At 42.8% G+C, this 15,567-nt stretch overlaps 1 long non-coding RNA gene across 1 annotated transcript; it reads left to right on the top strand.

The window, feature by feature from the left end:
- The first annotated feature begins 10,532 nt into the window (after positions 1–10,532).
- Positions 10,533–13,459, top strand: LOC127291879 (uncharacterized). The gene is made up of 3 exons (XR_011742392.1): positions 10,533–10,630; positions 10,735–11,784; positions 12,751–13,459. It is a non-coding gene; the product is annotated as an uncharacterized lncRNA (long non-coding RNA).
- Positions 13,460–15,567: the final 2,108 nt, after the last annotated feature.

The following is a 15,567-nucleotide window of genomic DNA, read 5'->3' as shown; positions in this document are numbered from 1 at the left end:
TGCTACACATATCTAGTGATTTTGATGCGGTTACACTGTCAGGCCAGTGGATAAGACCAGCCTCACCCCGTTTTTTGTAACCTCAATGCGCTCACAATCGTCCAGCCTTACACCAGAGAGCGGCTCTTGGTCCACCGCGTCCCAAATACTCATGCCAGCCGTTGAAATTTCGGCTGTGTCATCTGCGTGGACGACCTCCACCTCATCGCCATCCCACTGTATCAGGCATTGGTGCATTGTGGATGGAATGCAGCAATTAGCGTGAATCCAATCTCTCCCTAGTAGGACGGCGTACGTGCTCTTGCTGTCGACGATGAAGAACGACGTGGGGATGGTTTTTCGGCCTACCGTCAGATCCACGCTTAGAACACCTTGCGCTTCTGATGTTTGGCCGTTGAAATCACTCAATGTGACGTTGGTTTTGATCAAATCCGCGTTAGAGCGTCCCAGGCGACGTAGCATGGAGTACGGCATTATGTTGACTACCGCTCCTGTGTCCACGAGCATCTTGTTGACAGGTTGTCCGTTGATATATCCCTTTACGTACAAAGCCTTCAAATGTCTGTAGCTTCTTTCTCGTGGCTTCTCAAAGACAACTGGCCGTGGACCGCAGTCAAGCTGCGCCACAGATGCCTCTCCTGAACTTGGAGCGCAAAATTCTGACGGAAGTATGAACACCATGTTGGCGCCAGCCGATGTCTTATCGTCGGCTTTCTTTGGTTTGGGACGCCACTCTTGCTTCGGTGGGCGGCCCTCCTCATCCAAAGTTTGCTGAATCTTTGCAGCCAGATCGGGCCGTGCCTTCCTCAATGTATGCAGGTACAATCTCTCGGCTTCCTCCAAGCTGCGTAGCCGCTGTACCCTGCGTTTCTGAGAATGACTGAGTCCGTCAGGGCACCACCTTGGTCGGTGGTACCTGTCTTCTTCTTCTTCTTCATCGTCTAACTCCTCAGAATCCTCTTCTCGAGAAGACTCAGCTTGTTTGTTCCGACGCGGGAGAGGCCCTAGACGTTTGAACACTGACACATCTGCCGCGTATTTCTTCCTTGATCTACACTCTGGGCAGCTTTCGATTGTCGGCAATCGGCTCATTCCTGAGTCCCAGCAATGTTTAAAGAACGGGCAGTCCCAGTGCCGGTCCACGTCCTCTTGCTCTTTCGACCTTCCCCTGGTACGGCGCTCACATCTTTCGTCATCCCTATCATACCGACGATACTTTCTATCGTTTATTTCAGGCCGATGAGCTACGTCATCGGCTGTATCGTGCCGTCGGTGTTGGTCATACTGACGTTCATATTTGTTAAGAAGGTGGTCTGAGAGTGGTCGCTGGTACCGCACGCTTCTCACTTGATCCTCGGTCACGTACCGTTTGTCATTGTATCGGGGCCGATCGCGAGAACCGGCCTCCTCCTTGTCCTTGCCACGAGAACGACTGCTCTCTTCTTTTTCACTGCCAGAGTGGTATGCAGGCCCTGCCATGTTGATACTGAACGAGAAATCTGGCTGGTGCCTCGCAGGGTGACTACACTCCACCATGTTGACAGCAGGGAACGGGTGCGTGTCCACTTTCATGGCATACTGGCTGAAAATAAGACGGCCTTGTTCTATCGCCATTTGGATCTGCTGACGCAACACTTTGCAGTCGCTGGTGGTATGTGTGAACGAATGATGCCACTTGCAGTAAGGCCTTCCGCTCATCTCTTGGGCCGTAGGGATTCTATGGCCTTCTGGTAACTTCAGCTGCTTTTCTTTGAGAAAGAGATCGAAAATTTGTTCTGCCTTGCTCACGTCGAAGTCGAACCCTTTCGTAGGACCTTGTGGTTTGACCCACTTGCAGGACACAGGGTTTGCCCCCCGAGCCCATTCAGCCACGGCCACTTCTTGATCTCCTGCCGAGTCTTCAACCTCTTCTACCTCGATCAAAGCATCGGGCGTTTGAATTTGTCCTGGTATAATTCTGGATGGCGCTGTTCATATAATGATAGTTTCTGCACCATGTGCGCCAGGGAGGTATACTCTGCCTGAGAAGCTATGTCTTTGATCGGCGACGTAAGACCTACTACTGCCAGATCAACGGCTTCTTTTTCACTCAAACGAGACGAATAGCTTTGGTTTCTCACAGTCCTGAAGCGTTGAATGTACTCTGACACTGCTTCTCCACGCCTCTGTCGCACTTGTGCCAAATCGGCAAGGCCAACCTCGGAAGCTCCTGAATGATACTGTACGTGGAACTGCTCTTCCATTTGCTTCCACGTCCGGATTGAGTCTGGTGGCAGCGAAGTGTACCACCCAAAAGCCGATCCTGTAAGGGACTGCGCGAAGAACCTGACGCGTAGTTGGTCTGAAGCTGAGATCATGCCCAACTGTGCCAAATACCGGCTGACGTGCTCAATTGAGCTAGAACCCTCCGACCCACTGAACTTTGAGAACTCAGGGAGCCGATACTTGGGTGGCAGCGGTATCAGATCATACTCGTTTGGGTACGGCTTGGAATAGCCGATTGCCCTTCTTTTTGGTACCATGCCAAACTGGTCTCTCAAGATCGCACTGATCTGGTCCACTGTAGGAGTTGCAGGGGCTGAATTTTGCTGATCTGCTGCGGTGGCGTACTTGGCTAGCCACGCCTTTTTATCGGCGTCTCCTCCAGCAATTCCTCCTGTAACTCCCGAAATTCCTCCTGCTGTTATCTGGTTCGTGCGCGCCAAATCGTTGCAATCTGGCACATATATGCACGTGTATCCGTGTGGGATTTCCTTAGGTGGCTCCAGCATGAACTGGTAATCAGCAGGATCGCCTCCAATTTTGTGGACGACGAAAGCCGGCGAACCACGCGGCTCTGGAGCTGTAAGCGCGAATGGTATCGGCGGTCTGGTCTGGAACGGCAGTTCTCCCTGGTGAGTTCCTAGGACTGGGCCTGACGGGGAGTATTGGTGCTTCATTATTTCCTGAACCACGCGGACCGCGACGCGCTCCAAAGTGTTCATCAGGCTCTCAGAGTGCCGATGAAGAGAATGAGCTGTCATATAGTTAAGTTCTTGGCGCAGAGCTCTGGTGCGCTCCTCTGAAGGGGTAGATAGATCTACTCCATCAAGAGCACCATCGAGCGAGAACCCTTTCCACCTGATGCCATGTGAACGAGTCTTTGTGAAAGCGCCGATGAGATCGGCTTCGAAGATGGCTTTGATTTCATCATACTTCTTTTTAAAATCCTCAGACAGCTCTTCGTACTTGACTGGCTCGTCCGCCATCTCAGAAGAAGATGTCGATGCCGTTGTTGTTGACTGTCCCACCGGGCGTGCCAGAATGTGTTGCCGTCAGAAACCCACCAGCGAGCAGCGACGAGCAACACCGTAGAGCCGGGAGGCTCCCAGGACTGCGGCTGGCCCTGGTCCCTCGGGCGACGGCCCGCAATGCTCCTAGCACGCACGTCCGATGCTGATGCAAGGGCGTGCCACCTGACCTATACCTGGTCAGGAAGGTGATGGATTGCTTCGACTTAGTTTCCTGCATGGCAAACACGTAAACATTAAATACGAGCCCCGAACGGCTCTTAGGTTGCTCTGTGGATCGGCTCTAAGAGCCGATTGCCCCATGACACACGTTGGATTTTACATTAACATGGGGATCCTACCTGATCAAAACAAGCTAAACTAATCTACGATAGTCTAGGGTTTTCACCGCATAATCGGAACATCCTATGCGTAATTGAGCCTAGCAGATACGTAAGATGATAGGAAAAACTAACCCTAAAGAGGCCTAAAAACCAACATGAAGTTGATCCCCGGAACAATCCCTCTAGGATCTCGCTAACCACACCTTACGCACTACCGGATCGTTCAACCCGTTTATAAGGTCTAACCATGCGGATATCAAACCAATCCTTGAAGAACAAGGAGCGACTATAACAGATTAGATCTACTAGCTAATGAACAAGCAAGATGCTGCCCTTACACCTAGCGTAGGTGTAAGGGCAGCCAGATATTGAGGGATAGCGTAGCTAAACAAGTACATCGTGAAAGTAACGACGTCAACCCCAAAACACCTGAGATAAGGGTGTTGCTCGCCATCAAAAAGGCTTCAGCACAAGCAACACCAAGAACGAATAAACCGATACTGCCTAGATCGCACAATGCGATCTAGGCAGCATGATGCTTACCCGGGAGAAACCCTCGAAACAAGGGGTGGCGGTGCGCCTAGATTGATTTGTTGTGAACGTGATCGTCCTCCTTCTCGAATAACCCTAGATACATATTTATAGTCCGTAGACTTTCTAATTTGGGAATAATCCCAACCGTGCACGAGCTAAACTCTGATTTAATCCTAACCGACACGTATCCTACTATAGATTACAGATACACGGGCCACTTGGCCCAAACTTCGTGTACAAGGCCGATTCATGTATATCTTCCATGTATATTCTTCAGGCCCATCTTAATCACGGCCCACCTCCTGATCCGGTTGAATTCTGGTGATAACACTTTCCTCGAAGACTGTTGCGATCCCCTATACTTGTGGGTTATCACGACTATTTTCTGGCGCCGTTGCCGGGGAGGCATAGCTCTACTCGTAAGTTCACCTGGGGAGTACACTCTACATCTATCTCTGTTTTATTTTATTTTGTTTTGCTTAGTTTACTTTTTTCTAGTTTATTTGTGCTTAGTTTATTTCTGTCTAGTATTATTTTGCTTAGTTTACTTTTGTCAAGTTTCTTTTTGTCTTGTTTTACTTTTCTTATATACCTAAAAATCCATAAAAATTTGAAAAACCAAAAAATTAAAAACGGTTGCTATGGGAGAACCTACAACCTATTTGGAGCTTATAGAATTATATAATAATTATAGAGAATCAAGAACGAGAAAAGTTATGAGTGCTGTGATAGAAAAACTGAATACAATTGCTAAAATCTTGCTTAAACGCCATGATATAAACTGTTGCTCTCAACAGGATACTAAACATCTTAAATTTCAATGTGGCTTTAGTGAGGAATTTTTAATTAAGAACTATAATTGGAATAGCTATATTCATCTTGGGTTCGAAGAGGTAGAACAATTTGTCTTATTTATGGGAGCCTCTGAGATAGAATCCTTCATTGCTAAAAATTATGAAACTTGTGTTGTTTGTAAGGACCTTAAAGATTATGTCTCTTCTATTCTTAATTTTTTCATAGAAAGTTACAGCAATAATCCTTATATCATTGATTATAAAGAGAGACTCATTAATGCACAAGAATGCACTCACAATTTGCAGGAACCAGTGGAAGAAGAAATTGATGAACCTGAAAGCTCATTGGATGAAAAAGAGGAGGAAATTGATGAAACTGAAAGCTCATTAGATGAAAAAGAAGAGGAGAGTGATGAACAAAAGGAGGAAGAATGGATTAGCTACCCATGCCAACCTTCTAATGAGAGTAACTCTTTATCTCTTACACTATTTGATTGTCCTCCATGCTTACCAAAGGAGGTTGAATGTTATGTTCCTGTGGATTCTCTTGAAATATTACCTATGAGTAAAACTTGTGAGAATAATTATGCTACGGTTATCTATGATAATCCATGCTACTTTGATAAATCTTATGATAATGCTTTGTTTGTTCCTGATGTCGAAATGCATGGCACTAAAGAATTTTGCTTAGCAAATGTTTATGATAAATCTCTAGATGATGGTCCTATGTTACTTGATAATATTAATTGTACTACTAATGAAAATGGGATTGGAGAAGTCTTGACTTTATGTATGAGTCCCATATCTCTTGAGAATGATCAAGCATCTTGTTATATTATTGATAAAAGTGGGTTTGAAAGTTTTAATCCCATTATTTTTAAGCTTGATAAAAATTATATGTTTGTGGATCATGAAAGACATGCTTTATGTGATAGTTATATTGTTGAGTTTGTTCATGAAGCTACTGAAAATTATTATGAGAGAGGAAAATATGGTTGTAGAAATTTGCATGGTACTAAAACACCTCTCTATATGCTTAAAATTGTGAGGTTACTCTTGTTTTATCTTCTTATGCTTGTCACTTTGTTCTTCATGAATTTATTTGTGTACAAGATTCCTATACATAGGAAGTGGGTCAGACTTAAATGTGTTTTGAATTTGCTTTTTGATGCTCTCTTTTGCTTCAACTCTTATTTCTTGCGAGTGCATCATTAAAATTGCTGAGCCCATCTTAATGGCTATAAAGAAAGCACTTCTTGAGAGATAACCCATGTGTTTATTTTGCTACTATTTTGTTATGTCTTGGAAGTTGTTACTACTGTAGCAACCTCTCCTTATCTTTATTTTATTGCAATGTTGTGCCAAGTGAAGCCTCTAATCGAAGGTTGATACTAGATTTGGATTTCTGCGCAGAAACAGATTTCTATCTGTCACGAATCTGGGCTGTTTTCTCTGTAGGTAACTCAGAAAAATCTGCCAATTTACGTGCGTGTTCCTCAGATATGTACGCAACTTTCATTAGTTTTAAGTTTTCTGATTTGAGCAACGAAAGTACCTCTTTAAAATTCGTCTTTACTGGCTATTCTGTTTTGGCAGATTCTGTCTCTGTTTTTTGCATTGTCTCTTGTGGACTTTAAGCGAGGTTTTCTAGACGTGGAGAGCTGTAGCTAATGTTTTATTGAGTTCTTGTAATGTGTCACTACAGAACCAAGGTGGATTCAAGTTTTTTGAGTACTAACCCCTCTAATGAAGTTTATGAGAAGTTTGGTGTGAAGGAAGTTTTCAAGGGTCAAGAGAGGAGGATGATATATGATCAAGAAGAGTGAAAAGTCTAAGCTTGGGGATGCCCCCGTGGTTCATCCCAGCATATTTCAAGAAGACTCAAGCGTCTAAGCTTGGGGATGCCCAAGGCATCCCCTTCTTCATCAACTTATCAGGTTTTTTCTATTGAAACTATATTTTTATTCGGTCACATCTTATGTGCTTTACTTGGAGCGTCTGTGTGTTTTTATTTTTGTTTTTGTTTGAATAAGATCGGATCCTAGCAATCCTTGTTTGGGAGAGAGACACGCTCCGCTTTTTCATTTGAACACTTGTGTTCTTCGCTTTTAATGTTCATGATAAAAGTTGGAAGCTATTGCACTTATGGTTATTTGGTTGGAAAAAGAAAATGCCTCATAATGTCTTGGATAATTTGATACTTGGCAATTGTTTTGAGCTCTCAAGTAGATCATGATTAAGTTCTTGCATCATGTAGTTTAAACCTATTACTGGAGAACTACCGTAGAGCTTGTTGAAATTGGTTTGCATGATTGTTCTCTTTAAGGTCTAGATATTTTCTGGTAAAAGTGTTTGAGCAACAAGGAAGACAGTGTAGAGTATTATAATGCTTGCAATATGTTTTTATGTAAGTTTTGCTGTACCGGTTCATACTTGTGTTTGCTTCAAACAACCTTGCTAGCCAAAGCCTTGTACTGAGAGGAAATGCTTCTCGTGCATCCAAAATCCTTGAGCCAAAACCTATGCCATTTGTGTCCACCATACCTACCTACTACATGGTATTTTCTGCCATTCCAAGTAAATACTTCATGTGCTACCTTTAAACAATTCAAAATTTATCATCTCTTATTTGTGTCAATATTTTATAGCTCATGAGGAAGTATGTGGTGTTTTATCTTTCAATCTTGTTGGGCAGCTTTCACCAATGGACTAGTGGCTTCATCCGCTTATCCAATAATTTTGCAAAAAGAGCCGGCGCGGGGTTCCCAGCCCCCAATTAATTAACTTCATTAATAATTCTCTTCACATGTTTTGCTCTGATTCATCAGTAAGCAACTTAATTTTGCAAATAGACACTCCTCCATGGTATGAGATTGTTGGAAGGCACCCGAGGATTCGGTTAGCCATGGCTTGTGTAAGCAAAGGTTGGGGGAGTGTCACCCATAATAAAAACTAAAGTACATGTGTAAACAAAAGAGAAGAGGGATGATCTACCTTGCTGGTAGAGATAACGTCCTTCATGGGAGCCGCTCTTTGAAAGTCTGTTTAGCAAGGGGGTTAGAGTGCCCACTACCATTCGTTGACAACAACAAACACCTCTCAAAACTTTACTTTTATGCTCTCTATATGATTTCAAAACTTAAAAAGCTCTAGCACATGATTTAATCCCTGCTTCCCTCTGCGAAGGGCCTTTCTTTTACTTTATGTTGAGTCAGTTTACCTATTTCCTTCCATCTTAGAAGCAAACACTTGTGTCAACTGTGCATTGATTCTTACATACTTGCATATTTGCATTCATCATATTACTTTGTGTTGACAATTATCCATGAGATATGCATGTTGAAAGTTGAAAGCAACTGCTGAAACTTATATCTTCCTTTGTGTTGCTTCGATGCCTTTACTTTGAATCTATTGCTTTATGAGTTAACTCTTATGCAAGACTTTTGATGCTTGTCTTGAAAGTACTATTCATGAAAAGTTTTGCTATATGTTATCTATTTGGTTAGCAACTATAGATTATTGCCTTGGGTCACTTCATTCATCTCATATGCTTTATAATAGTATGATCAAGGTTATGTAAGTAGCATGTCACTACAGAAATTATTCTTTTATCGTTTACCTACTCGAGGACGAGTAGGAACTAAGCTTGGGGATGCTGATACGTCTCCAACGTATCCATAATTTCTGATGTTCCATGCTTGTTTTATGACAATACTTACATGTTTTGCTTGCACTTTATAATGTTTTTATGCGTTTTCCGGAACTAACCTATTAACAAGATGCCACAGTGCCAGTTCCTGTTTTCTGTTGTTTTTGGTTCCAGAAAGGCTGTTCGGGCAATATTCTCGGAATTGGACGAAATCAACGCCAAACATCCTATTTTTCCCGGAAGCATCCAGAACACCGAAGGAGAGTCGGAGGAGAGCCAGGGGGCCACCACACAGGTGGGCCACGCGGGCCACACCCTGGCCGCGCCGGCCTGGTGTGGGGCCACCCTGTCGCCCCTCCTACGCCGCCTCTTCGCCTATTTAAGCCCTTTCGACCTAAAAACGCAGTACGAATTGACGAAACTCCAGAAAGACTCCAGGGGCACCACCGCCATCGCGAAACTCCAATTCGGGGGACAGAAGTCTCTGTTCCGGCACCCTGCCGGGACGGGGAAGTGCCCCCGGAAGCCATCTCCATCAACGCCACCGCCTCCATCATGCTCCGTGAGTAGTTCCCCCATGGACTACGGGTTCTAGCTGTAGCTAGTTGGTACTCTCTCCCCCATGTACTTCAATACAATGATCTCATGAGCTGCCTTACATGAGTGAGATTCATCTGATGTAATCGGTGTTGTGTTTGTTGGGATCCAATGGATTGTTACATTATGATTAGTCTATCTATAAAGTTTGTGAAGTTATTGTTGCTGCAATCTTGTTGTGTTTAATGCTTGTCACTAGGGCCCGAGTGGCATGATCTTAGATTTAAGCTCTATACTTATTGCTTAGATTGTATCTACAAGTTGTATGCACATGTCTATGTCCGGAACCAAAGGCCCCAAAGTGACAGAAATTGGGACAACTGGAGGGGAAGGCTTAGGTATGAGGATCACATGTTTTCACGGAGTGTTGATGCTTTGCTCCGGTACTCTATTAAAAGGAGTACCTTAATTTCCAGTAGATTCCCTAGAGGCCCGGCTGCCACCGGCTGGTAGGACAAAAGATGTTGTGCAAGTTTCTCATTGCGAGCACGTACGACTATATATGGAAAACATGCCTACATGATTAATGAATTGATGTTCTTTCTTAATGCTTTATCAATCCTATCAATTGCCCAACTGTAATTTGTTCACCCAACACTTGTTATTGGAGAGTTACCACTAGTGAAGATAGCTGGGAACCCCGGTCCATCTCTCATCATCATATACTCGTCCTACATGTCACTGGAAGTAGTATCAACTATTTTCTGGTGGCATTGCTCCTGTGTTACTGCTACTGCTGCTGTGTTACTGTTACTACTGCTCTCATATTACTGCTGCTTTCACATCACCCCTGTTACTAGTGCTTTTCCAGGTGCAGATGAATTGACAACTCAGTTGTTAAGGCTTATAAGTATTCTTTACCTCCCCTTGTGTCGAATCAATAAATTTGTGTTTTACTTCCCTCGAAGACTGTTGCGATCCCCTATACTTGTGGGTTATCAGTCGTCATAGCGTAGGCCGACGCTAGCTAATGTATCGAGCTTCGCCGTCACAGGAGCCCGTCAGGTCTAGCGCGGACGCCGACCATACAAGCGCAGGATGACGCCGCCCACAATACGTAGCTCGGCCTCCTCCGCCCCTCAAGATCTTTGAGCTTGGGTGCTCGATCCGTCGACAACGAAGGCCAACGTGGGTCTGCTAGCGAAGGACAACAGTGATTTGTCCCTCTCGCCCTCTTCGACATGGTGTCCTACCTCCACTCGCTCGCCTCTAGCCCCTTCCTCGACCAGGTCCCCTTCCATCCCTCCTCCCCGATCACCATCCCTCAGATTTGTGAGATTCGTCCTCACGTGCTCGGTTCTGCGTTGGTTTGGGGGCAGGAAGGGATCCGCGAGGGGGGGGGGGGGGGGGGGCTGCAGCGCTGGGATGAGATGGTGAGTAAGCTCGGCCTCTTCTCCTCCAACGAGACTAAGGAAGACGTCTCCAACGCAACCTCAACTACTCGTATGGTTCTCCCGGCCTCCTCCTCTTAGAGTTTCATCTCCATTTCATGTCTGCATGTGTAAGGTGTGGCTGGTTCGATCTGTGATGTTGTTCAGTTCCTTCAGGTGCCATACTACCTTGGTGAGATGACTGGACAAGTGGAGCAGGAGGACCGAATTCCGGTTCTCAAGGCATCGCAAGATCATCTGAAGGTTCACTGTCACGTTACATGGTCTCACACTTATGATGTATTTTTAGATGTTTTCTGGTTTCTTATCAGATTACTCAAACTCTGGAGTACTCAATTAGCATGATTTGTTGTTGGCTACTGTTTGTTCTACTCTAAAAGGGAACTGAAACTAAGTGTGTTGTTGGTTCGGGCTAAGTGGGATGTCTTAGATTAACTTGTGAATGTCCATCTTTTTACTGATTGTGTTAGCATCAAGTGTGGTGTTGGTCCAGGCTAAGTGTTGCGTTGCTCTGAACCTACTGCTGCTCCCTGATTGCATAATTTAGCATGTGTAGCATAATGTGGTACTATTTGGAGTAGAATTTCCGAATTTTTGATAAGTGGAGTTTGAGAAAACTCTACAATGATGGGAGTGGCTTAGCAGCAGACACTTTACTCCATAAATCTGTAGGAGTAGAAAATTTAGAAATGATAAGTAACGTTTGACTGCATGCAACTCCATATTTTTGTGACAACAGTAGGAGTATTATGTGTCAAAACTGATATTGTGTTGTTGTTAACAAGAGTAAAATTATTGATGATATTTCAGAGACTGATATTTATGCGAAGATCCAGCTGTCATCACCTCCCCCCACGACTATCTACGTCTCAGGGCCATGGAGGCCCGACGCCCTCCACAAACCGCGAGAAAGAGCAGCAGTACGGAGGCAATCTGGTCATGGAGGCCGAGATCGATCCAACCCTCCCCTCCACCTCCTCTCTATCCCTCTAATCTGCGATTTGCCATGCATTCTGATTGTGGATATGGAAGAATTTAGGTCACTAGATGTAGACGAATTGAAGCATGCCTTCTGGATATGGAAGATGGAATTCAAGCTGGTTTCGGTTATTGGACGAGATCTGAGGTCATCCACGTTAACTGTTACTAATTGATGCAAAAAAATTCAAGTTACTCCACACGGCCGCCACCTGCAGAGCATGAGAGGTATGGACAAATTTTGATCTCTCAGTCCAGATCTCCATTATGATGATCTCTCTGTCCAAATCTTGTCCAAATCTTGTCCATTACGTCCCATTCTTGATTAGATCCACTGTTTAAGCAACTCAGATGAAAATTCTTCTGGCTATGGTAATGGAAAATATCAATCCCTTCAAAATATGTCAGATCTTGTCCAGGACAAACAAGTGGAAATCTATGTCATTCTCGTAAAAAATTAATTTATTTTGTTTTTGAGATAATAGATAACCTCTCAGTTTTGTTATAGAAGCCAAGTGTTTGTTTCATGATGAAAAATATGTTTCTTTCACTTGATTGCAAGAGATGGAGATCGAATTTAACCGCATCTGTGTTGAGCATGAAAAACTATGTAGAATGTAATAACTAGCGACTATTTACAGGAACTATATTGAGCTTTAGTTGCAGCAAGCTATTTGTAAATTCACCCTTTACTCTTTATCATGCATTATGCTATTTAACATTTGATTTTATGTTTTCTTGCCAGTCTTACGGATGAGTTGGATTATGCTATTTAACATTTGCTATCATGCATTATCTAAGAACTCAGCTCTTAAGAATGCTAGCCACATATTCTTATCTAAGAACCTTGCTGTGTTAGTTTCAGAGGGAGCTTTCATTCTAAAAAAAAGGTTTTTTCTCAATATTTATGTCGAAACTGCCACTGGTTTATGTACATTCTAGGGGATGCATGGTGGTGAGGGTTAAAATTGGATATTGCTGATTTTGTTGAAGAGAGTCGATCAGTTGGACACCTTAAGTGTTTCCCTACCTTGATCTGTTACTCGAATTGTGATATGCGTTTATCATTTTTCTACCATTAATCTCATGTGCTAGAATATGGGAGTTATGGGGTGTTTTATCAGTGATTATGGATTTGTCAATCGTTAATTCTGAAATGCTAAATTGTTGATGCTATAGGGTTTCACCATGCAGGCACTAAAGGGTGGTCTTGGTAGTCCTTGACACATGCTTACGGGTTTGCAAATATGCTCACAGACATTGCGAAGGCTGCAAGGTACTGGACTATAGAGGATTCGTGTACTCTATTTTTGAGAAATACATTTGGTGCTTTGGATCCTGAATGGTAGATTTTTAAAACATTTCTTGCAATTTTGTACAACTTGCAAAGTAGTATTATTTAAGATCTACGAGTGTCTGCATGAATCATTATATATTTTAGCCTATTTTGGTGGATCGGTTATGTGGTAATGTTAAAAGAAAGCTAGATGTTAGCTCAGTGGCGACGGTCAATCGCAGTGCCTTGTGGGTCATCCTAATTTGGTAGCGACGGTCGATCGACGCATATAATGCACACCTTTTGCTTGAAGAAACGTCCAAGTGATCTTGTTGTAGCCTTGCAGGTTGCGCTTATTTGTTCCGTTATGCTGCTTAAGTTATAGTATTATTACTTCTGATGACATATTAATATCCAACAACAAAGATGAGTTCTTGCTAATACGCCGAACATTTTTGGTATATAGGTGGCTGAGTGCTTTGAATCTGTGTTTACGTATTTAGCCATGGCGTTTATGTCACATGTATGACATATGCATATTCAGACAACGTATTTTACCTATCCCTTTCTCTATTTCTCTATAGGACATATATTTGTGGTGGTTGATTGCTGCTGTCAGAGCATGGACTGTGCAGGTAGAGATCATTACAGTTTTGAATAAAAAAATTACTCAAATAGCAGAAATCAAAATATAATACTTTATTATTTTTAAATCTAAATTGAAAAATAGATACATGAATCAAAGTGCACTAATTTAAAGCAGAAATACATCATACAACCAAGCTTATATTTCTATTGCAACTGCAGATTTTAAGCTTGTATTTTCCTACATGGTTAAGTTTCAGCCTTTATCTGTCCACGGACGTGGCCAGTGATCTTCTTTTATATTACAGCTTTTGCATTGTTGATTACACTCTTCTTGCTTGGTACCTTTTGCTCCTTCCCCTCATTTAAATTTCTGAATTGATTATAAATCATGCAGATAGATGATACATCTCAGGAAGTAAGTTGGTTAATATATCTCTGAAGGTTGCAGCTCGCATAGAACAATTTGGTGGGAAGGTTCTGTAATTTTCTTCAGAGAAGAACAATAATAGTTATACCATCATATTGGCTTATTGATATGCAGTATTATGACTTGTCATGCAGACAGTCTCAGAAGCATCGATGCTTATTATTTATCATGTTGGTTGCACTTAACCTTTTTTTATCTCTTCCCTATCGTCATGTTCAGAGTGTAGTGTAACTTAACTAGCATGCTTCTGTTACTGTTGGTGGCGGTAACAACTTTCTTTGGAACACCATGCCAAAGACCGTGCATAGCGACGGAATCAAGGACTAGGAGTTTGTGAGGAGAAACGGCAGCGGTGCAAGGAAGAAACTACCTGTAGGATCTCCAACGACGCGTTGCTTTCCAATGAAAAAAGCGGATGGATTTATCAACCGGAGTTGAGGACATGATGCACAGTCCAATGTTCCAATAGATGCCAGGCTTGGATAAATATTGCCTGCCACGAGCGGAGATGCACGGCGATTGATGACCATCTAGCACAGTCTCAACAGTCAACACGAATCAATCTAAGGAAGTGGCCAGGCCTGCTTGGCCGTGGACCGAGCTCGGTCATTGTTGCTAGATGTGCTCTGCTGATTAGATCGGAAGCAATGTCGATCAGATAAGTTTTTTTTGTTTATGGAGATAGGGAGCAGCAGTGCATGAAAGAAGCTGCATGTTCCTAGAGGATCACCAACGACTTTGAACTGTCCAGAAAGACTTGTATGGCCAAGGCCATCGACAAACAATAGTAACTCACCAATGTTGCCGAGCTGCTGGAATATAACAAAGAGGTGTAAAAGGACCAAGATAAAGAGTGACATGATGGCATGATCTCCGTGTCTTCAATTGGTTCGAGCCTGGCTTTTTCTCTGAACCATTCTGCAAATGGTTGTGGAAGGTATCATCTTGGATGAAAGCATTTATTGTCTACAACATCAATTCAAATAGGATTCTTGTTTGTTTGCTACAGTGAGATGCTGATGGTTCAACTTTGAATGGTTAACGCTAATTTTGTTCAATAAAAGAAAATATTCTTTCAATTTTGGAGGACCCATTGGCATTCAACACAATATATTCTTGCATGTGAGATTGAGGAAGATTTTCTCTGAACCATTATGCAATTGGTTGCGGAAGGTCATCTTGGATGAAAGCTTTTATTGTCTACAACAAAATCAATTGAAATAGGTTTCTTGTTTGTTTTCTAGTGAGATGTTGATGGTTAAAATTGGAATGGTTAACGTTAATTTGGTTCAATAAAAGAAAATATTCTCTCAATTTTGGAGGACCCATTTGCATTGGACACAATATATTCTTGCGTGTGAGATTGAGGAAGATGATAGAACAGGGGAGTGATGTACACATGGGCGGTAAGATAATTTTTATGTTTATCTTGTTAGAAAACTGTATGTATGTCACACTTTGAATAGCAAGTTTTTGAAAAAGACTGAACAATTCATAATACATAGCAGGGATGCAAAACAACAGTTAATGTGGAGCAAAATGACAGCAAAATGGGGATGTTGTTAGATGCCATGTATGATGACAGATGGTCATAAGTTGTATGTGCATTGCATTCATAAGTTGTAGCTTGAAGGCTACGATCTAGGGTTGTGATCCATGGTCGTCTTCAGATATCGTTGAATATCAAAGTGTTGTTTAGATTAATCAGAAAAATATTACT

Source organism: Lolium perenne, chromosome 4 (assembly GCF_019359855.2).
Source record: "Lolium perenne isolate Kyuss_39 chromosome 4, Kyuss_2.0, whole genome shotgun sequence".
NCBI classification, from domain to species: Eukaryota; Viridiplantae; Streptophyta; class Magnoliopsida; order Poales; family Poaceae; genus Lolium; species Lolium perenne.
The sequence above is the reverse complement of the archived record's forward strand: the minus strand, read 5'-3'. Positions and strand labels throughout refer to the sequence as shown.